The following is a 17,500-nucleotide window of genomic DNA, read 5'->3' as shown; positions in this document are numbered from 1 at the left end:
ATACATTGAACGTGAAACTAGTTTTGTATTAACCATTCTGACCTCAAAATACACTTCATTTATCCAACTCATTTACATCATTTTCGTACCAACGAGAAATGGTCGTTTTATTTTTTAAAAAACCGCCATTCAGCAGGCATGGAGTTGGGTTTTTTAACTGCTCTCCTCCCCGTCTGTATACATACATATATATATTTGTATGCACCTATATATACACATATATATGTACACACACACACATATATATACACATGTATGTATATACATATATATACATATATATACACACATATATATACATATATATATACACGCATATATATATATATATATATATATATATATATATATATATATATATATATACATATATATACACACATACATCTACACACACAAACACGCGCGCGCGCACACACACACACACACACACACACACACACACACACACATACATACACCTATATATATATATATATATAGATATAACAATTGCAGCGCGGAAGGTGTTTATAAACCATTTAAGAAACACACAAAAACCGTTAGACTCACTTCAACATTCAAATTTAATTTGCCAAAATATTTTCGTCGCTTTGAGACCGCGACTTGTTCACTGACAAAATTTTGTGCTACATAGATAACCTTGATTATAATTTTAATAATAATTATTACCTATAAGGTTTTTTATTCCCATGCTGGCCACTTGATATGATTGGTATTTTAAATAACGATCTTATCCTTATTTATATATATATATACGCAACGTAAGACTGACTCAAACAAACTAAAACTATTATTAAACTCTACTTTGATGTTCAGTACTTTCTTTTGACAGTCAGCTCCAAACGGGTACTTGTCTGTCTGCCTGTCTGTCTGTTTGTCTGTATGTATGTATGTATGTATGTAATATATGGAGAGAGAAAGAAATGCATGCTTAGATAGATAGATAGATAGATAGATAGATAGATAGATAGATAGATAGATAGATAGATAGATAGATAGATACTTGCATATATACATACATGCATACATACATATCTGTATACATACATGCATACATACATGGATATAGGCATACATTCATACAAACATACATATATAGGGACAGACAGGCATGTATACATACATACATGCTTACATACATGTATACACCCATATATACATACAGCTCTGATATGCCTAGATTCCATTAGTGCTCCATTTATATAAAGTGATTTTAGCTGAAATGACACTAGCAGCAGACACAACACTAGTAGTAGTAGTAGTAGTAGTAGTAGTAGTAGTAGTAGTAGTAGTAGTAGTAGTAGTAGTAGTAGTAGCAGTATTATTATTAGTAGTAGTAGTAGTAGGAGGAGGAGGAGGAGGAGGAGGAGGAGGAGGAGGAGGAGGAGAAGGAGGAGGAGGAGGAGGAGGAGGAGGAGGAGGAGGAGGAGTGAACATATTTTAAAGCCGAAATATTGTTGACTCCAAAGGAAATGATTTCGGCATGATTTCCTGTGGCTTTTTGTCTAATCTGTTAATTTGCTTTAAGTAGATCGAATTCTTAGTGTACACAATCATTCAGTTGACATGTTAAGCTGTTTTAAAACAAGTAACTATTCTTAGGAAGAAAACTTGACAACAACAAAAAAAGCGCCCTATTCTGCTTCATAATTCTGTGTGAACAAATGGTTTTATGAGCTGGCATTCATATTATTATTATTATTATTAATATTATTAACAATGTTCTGGTGTTAAAAGCATCTTGTCTTAGAACCTATAGTAAGGATTTTAACATATTCTTTATAAGCTTCATTGCAAATATCCGGATTAGAACAATGAAAACAAACATAGCAGATATTATATACCTCAGTAGAAACTCACTTTTCGCATCTATATATTAATATCAACTCCGAAACTTAACAGCTGTGAACAATTGATAATAGAATTGCACAATCACACAATTTATACTTTCTCTCATTGCTGCCAACTCTAAGATTACTAAGTAATGACGTCAGAGAATTACTAAACAAGATAACCGATTATTATCATTATTATTATTATTATTATTATTATTATTATTATTATTATTATTATTATAACATCATCGTCATCATCATCATAATTATCATTACTATTGTTATTGTTATTATTATTTTTATCAGCGTTATTGTTATTATTTTTATTATTATTATTAAAGCTGCAAGCTGGCAGAATCGTTAGCACGCTGGACGAAATACTTCGCGGTATTTCGCCCGTCGCTTTGTTCTGAGTTCAAATTCCGCTGAGGTCAACTTTGCCTTTCATCCTTTCGGGGTGGATAAAATAAGTATCAGTGAAACACAGGGATCGATGTAATCGACTACCCCACTCCCGAAAAATTACAGGCCTTGTGCCTTTAGTAGAAAGGATTATTATTATTATTATTATTATTATTGTATTAAGGCTGCAAGCTAGCAGAATAATGAGCACGCCGGGCAAAATGCTCAGCAGTATTTCGTCCGTCTTTACGTTCTGAGTTCAATTTCCTGAAATAACAATAACAACACGCATAAACACATACAACTTTTGCACATAAACATATAAAATATACACGCACCCTATAGGGTCTTACATACACACAAACACACACACATGTGCACACACCACTCGAACAAGCACATATTAACTGCTACACACAAGCGTTTGCACATACGTCCACACACACACATGATAGCCTCACACACATACCATACACAGCTTCACGCACATATATACACGTCCATCCGCGCACACACATAAATACACGAAACACCCATCACTCCACACAATGCACACACTCAGTTACTTATACACACGCTCCCATACACACACATGGTCTCATACGTACACACAGCCTCATACTTTTAAGCACACCCACACACGCGCTCACCCCATTCGCACACACACCAGTCTTTCATACATGCACGCACTTGCGCACTCTAGTTCAGCCGGGTCACTGTTATTATACCTCTTTCACTCAGCCTCTTTCTTCCGGTCATTTCATCATGTTGAACCGGTAATCCCTACACACTTTTCCTCACTCTGTTTTTTTGTTGTTGTTTTTTTTGTTTTTCATTCTCTCCTTTTTCTTTTTCTTCTTTCCTTTCATCTCTTTCTGCTGAAGAGTGTAGGCTCGAAATGTCAAAAACTTTTCCATTCTTCCCGAATGGCAAACTAATACACCTGCTTGTTCCTTCACTTGTTTTCGTCTTTCGTTTTCTGTAAATTTGAACCCATAATAACAATGATATGAATATTATTATTAACATTAATATGGATATTATTATTATTATTATGATTAAGATTATTATCATCAACGTTCTTGCTCTTATTTCTCCACTTGTTTTATTATTATTATTATTATTATTATTATTATTATTATTGGAGGTGGTAGTGGTGTTAGTAGTAGTGTTGTTGTTGTTGTTGTTGTAATGTTCATTTCTCGAGGCTCCCGATTTCACTTGCTCCGGCTAATTCTATAAGAGCGGACCGCAACATACTGCCAAGGATATGTCAGGGTCTTCAAACACCATACTTAACATCCAAGAACCAGTCTCAAATTCCTTGCTGTTCCCAATAAAGCAGTTTCCTAAGCAAGTTCTACCATATTTTCTCCAACGAATTTACCAAACCGCGTTGTTAATACTCCCAATTCCTCTACAACCACTGGGATGACAGTTACTTTCTTAATTGCCTACATTCATGCAATTTCATCTTATACTTCTAAATCTTTTACACTTCTTTATTATCTACTCGTACATCCCCAGCTATAGTAATATGAATGATCTAGCGTTTCTTCCTCATTTTATTAACTACAACAATGTCTAATCTCCGAGCAATCGCTAAATCAATCGCTAAATCACGCTGGATTGTAAAATCCCACAAGATCTTAAGTTCATTATACTTGGTGACGCCTTCTGGCATTTGCCAGAAGGCGTCACCAAGTACCATTTCAATGTCCTTTCAAGACTGTACTTCTTACACAATTTCCAATGAACATACCTAGTTACGTTATCATTCCTTCTTTTGTATTCCTTTTGCGCTAATTTGTTATACTCACTCCTCATATTTGATGCTGCTTCATTTTTGATGCCACACATTAAAACTATTATTATTATTATTATTATTATTATTATTATTATTATTATCATTGTTATTATTATTGTTATTATTATTGCTATTGTTGCTGGTGTTGTTACTGGAATTTAAGATTCAAATTTTCCATAGTTTTTTTTTTTCCTATGAGTAAATTTTATTTCTAGTGCTAATGATATTACGGGCTATAAGACGATTAGTGGCGATGATGATGAAAAGGGTGAAGATAATGATGATGATGATCAGGATGATGATGATGATCAGGATGATGATGATGATCAGGATGATGATGATGATTTCTTTAATTAACACAAGCTATAAAAAAATGTGAAGCACTATTATAAAATATATTATGGAATAAAATGTAAAACAGCACAAAATAGTAAAGTAAACATAGGAGTGGGTCTAGAACATAAGTATGTGTCAGCTCACGCGTGTGCATGCATTATGTATGCATGTGTGTATGTATGTATGTAGATATGTATGTATGTATGTATGTATGCATGAATGTATTTGAATATTCTTGAATCAAAGCTCAAAGACCATAATTCTACGCCAGCGACTGTAGAGCAAGTAGCTGTACATGAGTGTATGGATGTGTGTGTGCATATATATACATACATATATATATATATATATATATATATATATATATATATATATATATATATATATATATATATATATATATATATATATATATATATATACACGTTATATCTTTTATTTTTATCTTTTACTTGTTTCAGTCAATAGACTGCGGCCATACTGGAGCGCCGCCTTGAATAATTTTTGCTGAATGAATCCACCTCAGTACTTATTTTCTTTTAAGCCCGATACTTATTCTATCAAACTCTTTTGCCGAACTGCTAAATTACGGGGATGTAAATACACCAAAACCTGTTGTAAAGTGGTGATGAGGACAAACACAGGCAGAAAGACGCGCATGTGTGTGCGCGCGCGCGCACACACACACACACATACAAACATACATACATACATGTGACGGGCTTCTTTCAGTTTCCGTGTACCAAATCCACGCACAAAGCTCTGGTCGACTCGAGGCTATAATAGAAGAGACGTGCCCAAGTTGCCATGGAACGATGTAGTTGGAAGCAACTATTGGGTTGGCAAGAAAATAATTTCGGTTTTTAGTTTGAAATAAAAGTAATTTTGTTTTCATACAAAGAAGGAACTTTAATCAATTATATATTTTTCATCTTGTTCGATGCCCCTTTTTCCATCATTCTAGCAAATTCATGATTCCACGCTTTGAAATTCTGGTTCTTATAAGCCAAAAACTAAAGCAAGTGTGATTTCAGGTCATCATTATCATTGAAAGGGAGGGATGTGTGCATATGTGGTCGTGCGTATGTGTATATGCGTGTGTGTATGTATGTACGTGAGCGTATGCATGTTTTTATGTATGTATTGATGGATGGATGGGCAGGTGCATATTTGTGTGTGCGTATATGTGTGTAAGTGGGTGTATACGTGTGTGTACTCAGTCACGTTCCAAATTGTTAAAAAGTTTGAACAAGAGTCATGAGATCTCAAGTTCAATCCTCCGGCGGTACATCTTGGCCGTCTTGATCGTCTTTTCATCTAATTCAAAGGTTCAACATAGTCACGTCTTATATTACGCTCATTCTACATTGAAGATTAAATACAGAGTCTAAGCGGTTATCGTACACTCATCCACTTACACAATAATTCTGTGCATCGGTAAATTCAGTTGATCGAACGCTTGGAATACTCATTGTCGATTTCGACGGAGGATCCATATAAATATACGTGTGTGTGTGTGTGTATTTCAGAGTGTTTAGGTGCTTGTGTGTGCAGTGGTATAATAAATGTGGCCTGGTCTATGCGTCTATTAAGTGTGTGTGTAAGACTTTGATAATAATAATTCCTAATTGCGCGATGCCGACGTTTTGCAAATGAACCAAAATTAGAAAAGTTCCATAAAAGAAAAGAAATTCTTGAAATATTCTTTCATTGCAAATTTTGGTTTTGCTCTCACATTCTTTCTCTCCCTTTGTCTCTCCCACTCTCCCACACACAGACAAACACACACACATTCTCTTTCTCTCCTTCTCTCGCGCTCTCTGTCTCTCTCATACTATGTATCTCTTTATCTCTTTCTTCACAAATACATATATGCGTATATGTACATGCATAGCATTATATATATATATATATATATATATATATATATATATATATATATATATATATATATATATATATATTAGCAATACACACATGCATACATACATGTATATATATATATATACATATATATATGTGTGCGTGTTTGTGTATATATATGTATATATATGTATATATATGTGTATATATATATATATATATATATATATATATATATATATATATATATATATATATATATATATATATATATATATATATATATATATATATATATATATATATATATGCCTCTTGATTTTGACACTGTACCAATGTATCTACTTTTCAATCTATCAATGTGTCTGTCTCTCTGCCTATATGTAAATATGTACGTATGTATATTTGTATGTATATGTAAGTGTGTTTATATATGTATATGTGTGCTTGTATATGCATTTGTATTTATGTTAGACGGGTATGAACGTACATGCATACGTATGTCTGTTTCAATGTGTTTAACTTTCACCAATTATCTGATATTAATATTTTACTTCCTGTTCAAATATATTCTCTACTTTACATAGACATTATCACAGCAGAGTATATTCCAGACCAAGATTAGCAAATATTCACTAATTCCAAGACGTGTTCCATTGCTGGTCTTGCTGAAATATACCAGAACATTTTGCATGGAAACATTCCTTACATAGCATTAGCACTGTGATCGACAAACGCTTTCTGTTCTCAGTACTTGCTGTTTCGAATCTCATATATATATATATATATATATATATATATATATATATATATATATATATATGAGAATCAAGTTAGGCAAATCAATTCACATACAATAATAATAATAATAATAATAATAATAATAATAATAATAATAAGATGGTATAAACACACGCCAGAAAAGGTCACAGAAAACGAGAAAGCAACCATACTCTGGGATATGCCAATACACACAGATAGAGAAATTAAGGCAAATAGACCAGATATAGTTGTCAAAGATCATGAAGAAAAAAAATGCTTTCTAATTGATGTATCAATACCAGCAGATGACAACGTTTCTCTAAAAGAAATGGAAAAACTTTCAAAATACAAAGACCTGGAAATAGAGATAACTCGAATGTGGAGTCTAAAAACAGAAACAATTCCTATCATACTAGGTGCCTTAGGTATAATAAAAAAATATTCAGACAAATACATAACAAAAACACCAGGACTTACAAATATATATATAACATACAGAAAATTGCACTACTGGGTACTGCACACATTCTACGCAAAACACTTTCAATACAGTAAACATAAGAGCACCACAGCAAACCACAGCACATACCCAAGGCGCACAGAGCTGCGCCCGGTAGTAAAGTGAAAGCACGTTATAAAAAAAAACTACTGAACAATAATAATAATAGAGAAATTAAGGGAAATAGACCAGATATAGTTGTCAAAGATCATGAAGAAAAAAATGCTTTCTAATTGATGTATCAATACCAGCAGATGACAACGTTTCTCTAAAAGAAATGGAAAAACTTTCAAAATACAAAGACCTGGAAATAGAGGTAACTCGAATGTGGAATCTAAAAACAGAAACAATTCCTAGGTGCCTTAGGTATAATAAAAAAAATGTTCAGACAAATACATAACAAAAACACCAGGACTTACAAATATACATAACATACAGAAAATTGCACTACTGGGCACTGCACACATCCTACGCAAAACACTTTCAATACAGTAACCATAAGAGCACCACAGCAAACCACAGCACATACCCAAGGCGCACAGAGCTGCGCTCGGTAGTGAAGTGAAAGCACGTTATAAAAATAAAACTACTGAACAATAATAATAATATTTATATATATATATATATATATATATATATGAAACGACCAATGAAACAGATCCATGTTTTAATTTTATATTAGTTTTAATTGCATCGTCATTTTTCTCCCAGTTCTAACAAAACTGTCCGATGAATGGGAACGTGAATCTCCCAGTAACAGCTTTTTGTTATATTTCTGCTGCTTTTAAATAAACCATATTACTCTATCTCTGGTATTTGAGTACTCTTTTTCCACCTTGTTGCACATCTATGTGCTTGCTCCGATATATATATATATATATATATATATATATATATATATATATATATATATATGTTTAATAATGTTCCTTTTCGGTTTTTTTAAATGTCTTGCCCGCTTACGTTTTGGTATCACGCTATATTTCATGTTGAGAACAATTTAGGTCTTATTAGACACAAGATGTGATCTATTTCTAGCACATTGAATGTCCACGTTAGTGGTCAACGTCATATATAAAAATGTACTTTAATCCCCTGAGATTGCAGATACTGTTTCTGAATCTCTTTGATTCTTTAAATGTGCTATCTTCCTGGTAATTAATCGATATTAATTAATATATGATTTTTTGCCATATTTTTTAATTATATATATATATAGATAGATAGATAGATAGATAGATAGATAGATAGATAGATAGATAGATAGATAGATAGATAGATAGATAGATAGACATGAGAATCAATTTAGGCAAATCAATTCACATATAATAATACATATATTCAACCCAAGATCCAATAAAAACGATACCGTAGAACTAGACAGAAAGTTAAGAGTCTAGAAAAAGTTTGAGTGTCAATAATCCGACGGCCGTTTCCTGGGGTCCAGTTGTCCAGTTAAATAAAGGATATTTCTATCCATTATTAGACACCGCTTCCTTCATCAGGGAAAAATAAAGTACTAGGGAAATTTACAACGTTTTCATAATGGAAGTTAACTACTGAGTGATCTTATAGAGAGTTATATGCATAACATGAAGTAGAAGTGTTTTAGAAAGAGTAGTGGGAAGAGGAAATACAATGCGTGGTAAAATAAAGTTACTTATGGTGCTATAGGTAGAAGGTAAGGGGTAGCGAGTATGGTTTAAGTATTTGGAATTATTTCAATAGGTGTGGAAGCTAGTTCTCAACTCTATCCAGAATCATCAAAATGCATAAAAGTTGAGTAAAATCGATACTTACAAGAGTAGCATCAGGAAATTTATGAGTTAGTGTATATTGTATATTTTGTAACTTAAGATTATGTATGTATGCTAATGAGGTCGAAAATTTGGATTTTTCTTAGTGAAGGAATTTAAGCGAGCTCTATAGCGATGCTTAAAATCTATAGTACTGCCAATCACGTTTTTTGCGCAGACAAAAACCCGCAAGCGACAATTACAGTTTTCCTTCTTATTCCACTGTTATTATTGGTTGTGTTGTTGTTACTGACTGGACTAATATGGGGTACTGTATAAGAATTTAAGTATGTAGCAGTCTGAAGTTGGAGTTTACGTCTATTAAGAGAGGCTATCATGGATCCTAAGTTTATAGTGGTGGAGTAAGATAATTTCACTGATGATTTGTTAAAAATAGAATAGTATTTATGACGTTGCGGAAAATTGGATTTCAGAATTTTAAAAAATAATTTAGATAAAGATTTAACTTGGAGAGAGAAAGGTGGTGCATACCATAGGATTTCTCATTTTTTCTAGTCTTAGAATATGTGACTACATTGGACTGGTCAGGAAGAGGAGATTTATAATTACTATAAGTTCTGGATGGCCTATGGTGTAAACGAGTACGATTTAAAGGTGGTTTATTCTATGGGTCCACTTGATTGATTTGAAACGGCCGTAGGATTATTACTACTCAAACATTTTATGTTCTATTTTTTCTGGACTCTTAACTTTTTTATCTAGTTCTATGATATCGTTTTTATTCTGTAAGTCGATCTATATATGCATTTATATTTTCAATATATTCTTAATGCATTTATATATTTATGTATTTACATATTTTTAATGTATTGATAAATCTATATATTTTTTATTATATTTATATATCTATATATTTTTAATATGTTGGATGTATTAAATATATTTTAAAAAAATTATGCATATTGGGTCAGTGGTTGAATATATGTATTTTTATATGTGAATTGATTAGCCTAATTTGATTTTCATTTCTATATCCATCAAACGCTTCAAGTTCAAATATCTTGAGCACTTCTAAGCGCCCGCTATAGTTTCTTTTAAATATAATTATATATATATATATATATATATATATATATATATATATATATATATATATATATATATATATATACATATATATAAATACATATATATACATATATATATATACATATATATATATAGAAATATACATATACATTTATATATGTTTGTATATATATATATATATATATGTACATAGTGTATATATATATGTGTGTGTCTTTATATCTGTGTTTGTCCCCCACCATCATCTGACAACCGTTTTCCGTCGCTGTAACTTACAAAGAATAAGTCCTGGGGTCGATTTCTTCGACTAAAAAAAAACCTTTAAGGCGATGCTCCAGCATGGCCGCAGTCAAATGACTGAAACAAGAAAAAGAAAAAAGAATCATAATTCGAGCTGGGGCACATCATGCATTTACAGTCAAAACGCTTATCAAAAATAGTGAACCTGAGAGGGCCTTTTTTGTTACACCCTGCTCATTTCAGTTGCGAACATCTCAATTTCAATTTCTCTTTGTCTTTTCAGCAGAGAGTTTTTGTGTTGTTCCGAAGAACGACATATTTTCATAGGTTCCTGGATGTCCTTATTACTCCGACTCACTCCAGATACTTTTCTCTTATTCTTTTAAATTTTACCTCAAATCTATTGCCATTTGTTGTAGTAACTCTCTCTCTCTCTCTCTCTCTTTCTTTCTCTTTTTCTCTCTTTGTCCCTCTTCCTTCCCCGTCTCCCCTTTCTCTCTTTTTCTCCCTCTCCCTTTCTTTCTTTCTCTCTCTCTCTTTCTCCCCTCCCTCTCTTTCTTTCTCTCCTCTCTCCTTATTCCTCTCCCTTTCTCTCTATCCTTGTCTCCCCTCCCTTCTCTCTTTTTCTCTCTCTGTCTTTCCTCCTTTCCCTCTCTCTCTCTCTCTCTCTCTCTCTCTCTCTCTCCACAGACTATTGGGCCTTTGTGGCGAATGTCAAGAGGTCAGTTCTTCACAAAGATACATGGTTATTATCAGTTCAAATATGCTTGAGGCATATTCGAACCCATAAAAAAGTTATTCACTGTGTTTTGTCATGGAGAAAAATTCTCACTGTAGACAAATGGTGTAAATACATCTAAAACCAGCTCGCAGCATCACCTACCCAGACTGTGAGATGCAAACATTTCAGAGTGGTTATCCCCCTTTAAGTCTGAAAAACTGGACAGGTTGCGCTGTGAGCTGATAAAAGAGACTGTCTCTTTTATGATATTCCCCACCATCGTAGAGCTAATCGGCGGCTCACTGTAAACAAATTATGGGATGGCAGCGCTAAGCAGTGGTGTGTATAAATACGAGGCTATCACCGATTGAAATATGCTTGGGGTATATTCAGTGGAGGTGCAATGGCCCAGTGGTTAGGGCAGCGGACTCGCGGTCATAGGATCGAGGTTTCGATTCTCAGACCGGGCGTTGTGAGTGTTTATTGAGCGAAAACACCTAAAGCTCCACAAGGCTCCGGCAGGGGGGGGGGGCGAACCCTGCTGTACTCTTTCACCACAACTGTCTCTCACTCTTACTTCCTGTTTCTGTTGTGCCTGTAATTCAAAGGGTCAGCCTTGTCACATTGTGTCACGCTGAATATCCCCGAGAACTACGTTAAGGGTACAAGTGTTTGTGGAATGCTCAGCCACATCCACGTTAATTTCACGAGCAGGTTGTTCCGTTGATCGGATCAACTGGAACCCTCGACGTCGTAAGCGACGGAGTGCCAACAACAATAGGGGTATATTCAAACATATTTGAATTGATAATAGCCTTGTATTTATACACATCACTGCTTAGCGCTGCTTCCCCGTAACTTCTGAAAGATAGTCTCTAGGTTCCTGTATACCTTAGCCAAAGGAAGTTATTTGGTTATTTTACACAGGTACTACTTCTCCGAGTCAAAGCAAATTTGGGAGTAAAGGTCACTAAGTGGTAACTTTATTCTCCTCCAAAACTCCTGAACTCCCACGATGTAGCCTCAACACCTGGTGGAGTCCAGGTCATGCTACAGTAACATCGTTGATGCTATAACTCACAAGACGGCGAGCTGGCAGAATCGTTAGTACGCCACGCAAAATGCTCAGCGTCATTTCGTCGGTCGCTCCGTTTTGAGTTCAAATTTCGCTGAGGTTGACTTTGTTTTTTATCCTTTGTGGGTCGATGTAATTGACTTACCCCTCCCTCGAATCTAAGAACACTCATTCTCTACCAAAGTATCTAGGTAATGCTAATAACACCTTTTTAAAAATCTTAATGTAAATCTTACCTTATTACTAACCAACCAGTCTAGTTTCTCCAGTCGTGCTCTATGTTCTATTATATCATTATTCTGACATCTTTCTACATTCATATATTATACGAATGACATTTTAATCTATTTGGCAACAGTTCTCACACTTATTCCCAACTCCCTTGTTGTTTGGGTTAATCACTTGTTCTGACACAGCCATGATCAGATTGCAGATTTTCTATTTCTCTGTAAGTCTTTTGTCTTCCTTTCACAACCCACAACTGCTGTTCTTCTCTTAATTCTATTCACCTGACAAATTTCCCATATAACATTGTTTCTATCCGATTTTTCATTCTTTCTTTTCCATATAATCTTTTCTTACATTTAATTATTATTCATCGCTATTTTTCTGGTTCCAAATATGAGCTTCTCTTCCCGTTTCCAAACGACTTCTTTAGTTCTATTCTATCAAATATATTCTCAGTGTTACAGAGTAATCTTTTACATCTCTCTTTGCTAGTTATATAGAGTCGACCTGACAACTTCCTGATTTGTCAATCTAGTTCATGCAATTTATTTTTTTGCCCGCTAAACAAAAGCTATAGATGAAGCTATAGGTTTCAATTGAAAACACTTCATGTGCTTGCACTAACACTTGAAATATTTTACTCAAAATTCAGATGACTTCTTTTTGTATACAATAGGTCCACTTGTCAATATACATAGGGTCACCTGTCAAATATGCAGAAAGTCAAATGACAATACAATGTAGATCTTCCTGTCTGTGTAGCAGATCAGATGGCAATATATAGTATTTCATCCTACAGTATACATTAAGACAACTGTCAATATAAGGTTGACAGTATATGTCTCGATATACAGTAAATTACAAGTCACTATACAATTGGTGATTTACCAATGTACGTAAATCTTTGTCTATATACAGTGGAGTGGAGGCGCAATGGCCCAGTGATTAGGGCAGCGGACTCGTAGGATCACAGTTTCGATTCCCAGACCGGGCATTGTGAGTGTTTATTGAGCGAAAACACCTAAAGTTCCACAAGGCTCCGGCAGGGGGTGGTGGCGAATCCTGCTGTACTCTTTCACCACAACTGTCTCTCACTCTTTCTTCCTGTTTCTGTTGTACCTGTATTTGAAAGGCCCAGCCTTGTCACATTCTGTATTACGCAGAATCTCCCCGAGAACTACGTTAAGGGTACACGTGTCTGTGGAGTTCTCAGCCACTTGCACGTTAATTTCACGAGCAGGCTGTTCCGTTGATCGGATCAACTGGAACCCTCGACAGAACCCTTGGAGTCCCAACACATACAGTGGATCATCTGTAAGTAAACAGGAGATTATCTCAACACACAGTGAGGTCAGATATCAATATATAGGTCATTACTCAACATACAGTTCACCTATCAATATACTGTAGAGCACCAACCGATATACATTAAGTTACCTGTCACTATGCAATAGGTCATCTGTGAATATACAGGTTCCAAGTGACCGGCTGTATATTGATAGCAAATCAACTTGTAAGTTGAATTCTATCTATTACCTGTTAAGCACATTATTGATAAGAAATCGATAGAATTCGACCCACCAGTTTCGAAAGGCTTGTATAATTTTTTTGATGTAAAACAAAACATTTACCCAGCATTCAAATCTATTGAGTGATCATTAACCCAGGAAGACCTGGGTGAATGATTACGGTTTTACTGTCTAAATATTTTATTTTATATCTTTCCCCAAACACCTGGTTTGTGTGTGTGTGTGTGTGTGTGTGTGTGTGTGTGTGTGTTGTAACTCCACTTTTGTAGTACGTTTTATAACGAATGGGTGAACTTTTGTCCTAAATAGAAAGAAATTATTATTGCTGTTATTATTCGGTAGAGTATCAAACAAATTGCTATGTAATATTTAGTTGTGATCTTTTTATGTTCTGAATTCATCACCTGCCAAGTTTCTTAGCAGTTTGTCCAGGTATGTCCTAGATGATTGTGGCAGAATCGCAGTTTTCACTACTTGATCGTTTCCACGTGATGTTTTGGCAGAACGCCTAGTAAACATAGCTGTTGACTCAATCATGTCCACAGTAATACTCAAAGTAGGGCAAGACAACAAATATTTCTTCAAATATTTTATATCATACCTGTTAGGTAGAAGTCTTGCTAGACACCTCATTATTACTGTTTTTAACAGTAATAATACTTCACATATTTACTTTTTTATGTGTGTGTGTGCATATATATATATATATATATATATATATATATATATATATAGGAAAATGTAAAAATCGACAGATACACATCAATTTATTAACTCCAATTTCGAATAACATTAATTTCTTATAATCTACAATTGTTTCCATGTTCAATTAATTTCATTTCACAAATAAATAATTAAATTAAATATGCATTTTGAATATAGTTAATTGAACATTTCTCCATTTTCTTTCCTTATGCATAAATGATAATGTACCCATTTGTATTGATGAGAAGCTAACATCTTTTTAGTACTTCACCGATACACTGGATAAAACCGAAGGAACTTGGATGCAAATATCCCTTTAAGTGGTATATATCCTCGCAATAATTTATATATATATAGAAATAGATAGATAGATAGATAGATAGATAGATAGATAGATAGATAGATAGATAGATAGATAGATAGATATACATATATGGAGAGAGAGAGAGAGAGAGAGAGACAGACAGACAGACAGACAGACAGACAGACAGACAGACAGACAGACAGATAGAGATAGAAACACAGAGTGTTTTATCTCTAGACCAGCAGTAAATGTTCCTTTGTATCGAACACTGCTGGTTCTATAAACATACAGTGAACCATACAGTATGAAGTTAAAAGAGGAAAAGAGGTCTGAAAGCAACCGAAGAACCAATCAGCCAAAACATAGATGTAACAAGGATCGTTCAGCAATTCTAGCCATGATCAAAGTAATATTTTTAGTCCTATTTGTGTGATTATATTTTGAAGTACTCTATTTCAAAAGCATAATCTGACGTAAAGAAATACAATCGATTCTTAGATGAATTGTTTATGAAATATTCAGAAGATGAGAGCTCGTTATCATTATGATAGTCTCCTTCCCACAAGTGATACAGTTATTTTTTGTTTGAATATTTATTAGTCAGCTTCTGCAGGATTTGCATGAATAGGTGAGTGCAATTCCTGAAGGCTGCAATTCTGGAGAGGGAGTGATCCTTGTGGATTGAGTTTGGTGTGAGATGGAGCTGGTAGGTGAAACACAGAGACACAGTAGGGGTGGGTACGAGAAAAGGAGACACGTGTCTGCCTAGATGGAGAAGTATACAGTTACAATGTTACAATATAAAGGAAACACTCGTTTATTATAGAGTAGACTTTGCTCATCAGACGATATCAGGTTAAAGTTAGGTAATCTTTTAAGCATTTTTGCCACAGATATTTCACAATTCCGTTAATGGAATTCAAGCCATAAATTTTCCAGTTAATAGTCAGACAGTCTAATATTATAGAGGTCTGAGACTGACTACTGAATCCGCAAAAAAAATGAAGTAAAAGAGGAAATGCTTTCATTTTGATTTTTAATTACAAAGTGTTAATAGTGACAGAACTAATCACATTGAGCACATGGACGTAATCCTTCGAGGCTGAGTTCAATATCCAGCGTCAAACTGGTTGGTGGATGATCTGTGCGAGAGAGACCTTTTATTCAATTAGCAATTGTATACAAGCTATGACATACAGCTTGTAATAACGACAAAGTTTAGATCTAATCACACCAAAAGCCGAGAAGACTATTGAACACTGGTCTGTTATTGGTCTGAAATGATTACTTATTTTTTTTATGACTTAGACAGAAGAAGAACTGCTTCTATGACTTTTTAAGAATTTCCCGAGACTGATTGGGAAAGTGAGGAAGAAACCTCGGCGGAGGGGTTACTGCAGTAGGAAGTGACAAGTTAAAATATCGTATAATTGCTCCGAATACTTCTTTTGAATAGAATGAGTTCAGTGAAAAAAAGAAAAGCCAAGAATCAGGTGTTGGTATTAAAGCGGATGATAAGTTCCTGACAACTAAGGTAAACTGAGAGAGGAGTACGATATTCTGTACAGAAAATTTACCGAACTCCTATGAACAGAAAACCCAATACAATATCCAGTCAATTATTTTATATGATTCTTATCAGGAATATATCATTAAAGATTTATCATTTCTTTCACTTAAAGTTGCACAGAAATTTCTTTCTCTATTTAACAAAATAAAAAAGCAAGCTGAAAAAATACATTTACGCTGTTTTGAAAGTCTTATTTATAAAATCCGAATAAAATATTTTAGGTGAAAAGCGTTTCTGCTTTTTTCTTTAACAAACAATAACGTAATAAATAAATAATAAGTAAATAAAGAAGTGAATAGAAAATAAGTGTATCCTGGACTAAAACTGATCATTTGACGTCAGCGTTAACTATTTTCTTTTATCCATTGTTTCTTTTTGACTAGGGAAAACAAAAATTTAATCTTCTGTTGAAAGAACTACTTCAGTACCATTTTCTTTACATCTTTTGTCGTGCTTAAAACAAAGTGGTTTCCTGCATTTTCTTTTCTATTCATGATAATATTTGATGATAAAAGAAAAAGGCAAAATAGAAATCTACGATAACGTGTTTGCATTTATGCATTTTAATATATTAATAGAAATATGCGTGCATATAATCTATTTGTGTGTGTACATATATGCATATAGATATAACGTATGTGTGTATGTTATTTTCTACTTTTTATTATTTGAAAACGTGTAAAGAAGGAGCTGGTTTCTAACAAAGATAGAAAGCCTTATCGCTGGAATGTGGATAAAAAAATTCGCATTTTTAATTTGAAGAAAGTCTTCTTTT

General features: G+C 33.9%; 2 protein-coding genes across 2 annotated transcripts in view; one reads left to right on the top strand and one right to left on the bottom strand.

Moving 5' to 3' along the window:
• LOC106882048 (voltage-dependent calcium channel gamma-5 subunit) overlaps positions 1-17,500 on the top strand; it is a 308,900-nt gene that overhangs the window by 215,155 nt on the left and 76,245 nt on the right. The gene's annotated exons all lie outside the window — the stretch shown is intronic.
• LOC106868947 (checkpoint protein HUS1) overlaps positions 16,183-17,500 on the bottom strand; it is a 247,580-nt gene continuing 246,262 nt past the window's right edge. Inside the window, exon 9 of the transcript XR_016243078.1 lies at positions 16,183-17,500. This exon is cut by the window's right edge and continues 300 nt beyond it. The gene's annotated coding sequence lies outside the window, so the exon portion shown is untranslated.

This window comes from Octopus bimaculoides, chromosome 9 (assembly GCF_046866305.1).
Source record: "Octopus bimaculoides isolate indiv1 chromosome 9, ASM4686630v1, whole genome shotgun sequence".
Lineage (NCBI taxonomy): Eukaryota > Metazoa > Mollusca > Cephalopoda > Octopoda > Octopodidae > Octopus > Octopus bimaculoides.
This window is presented reverse-complemented; position numbering and strand designations above follow the sequence as displayed.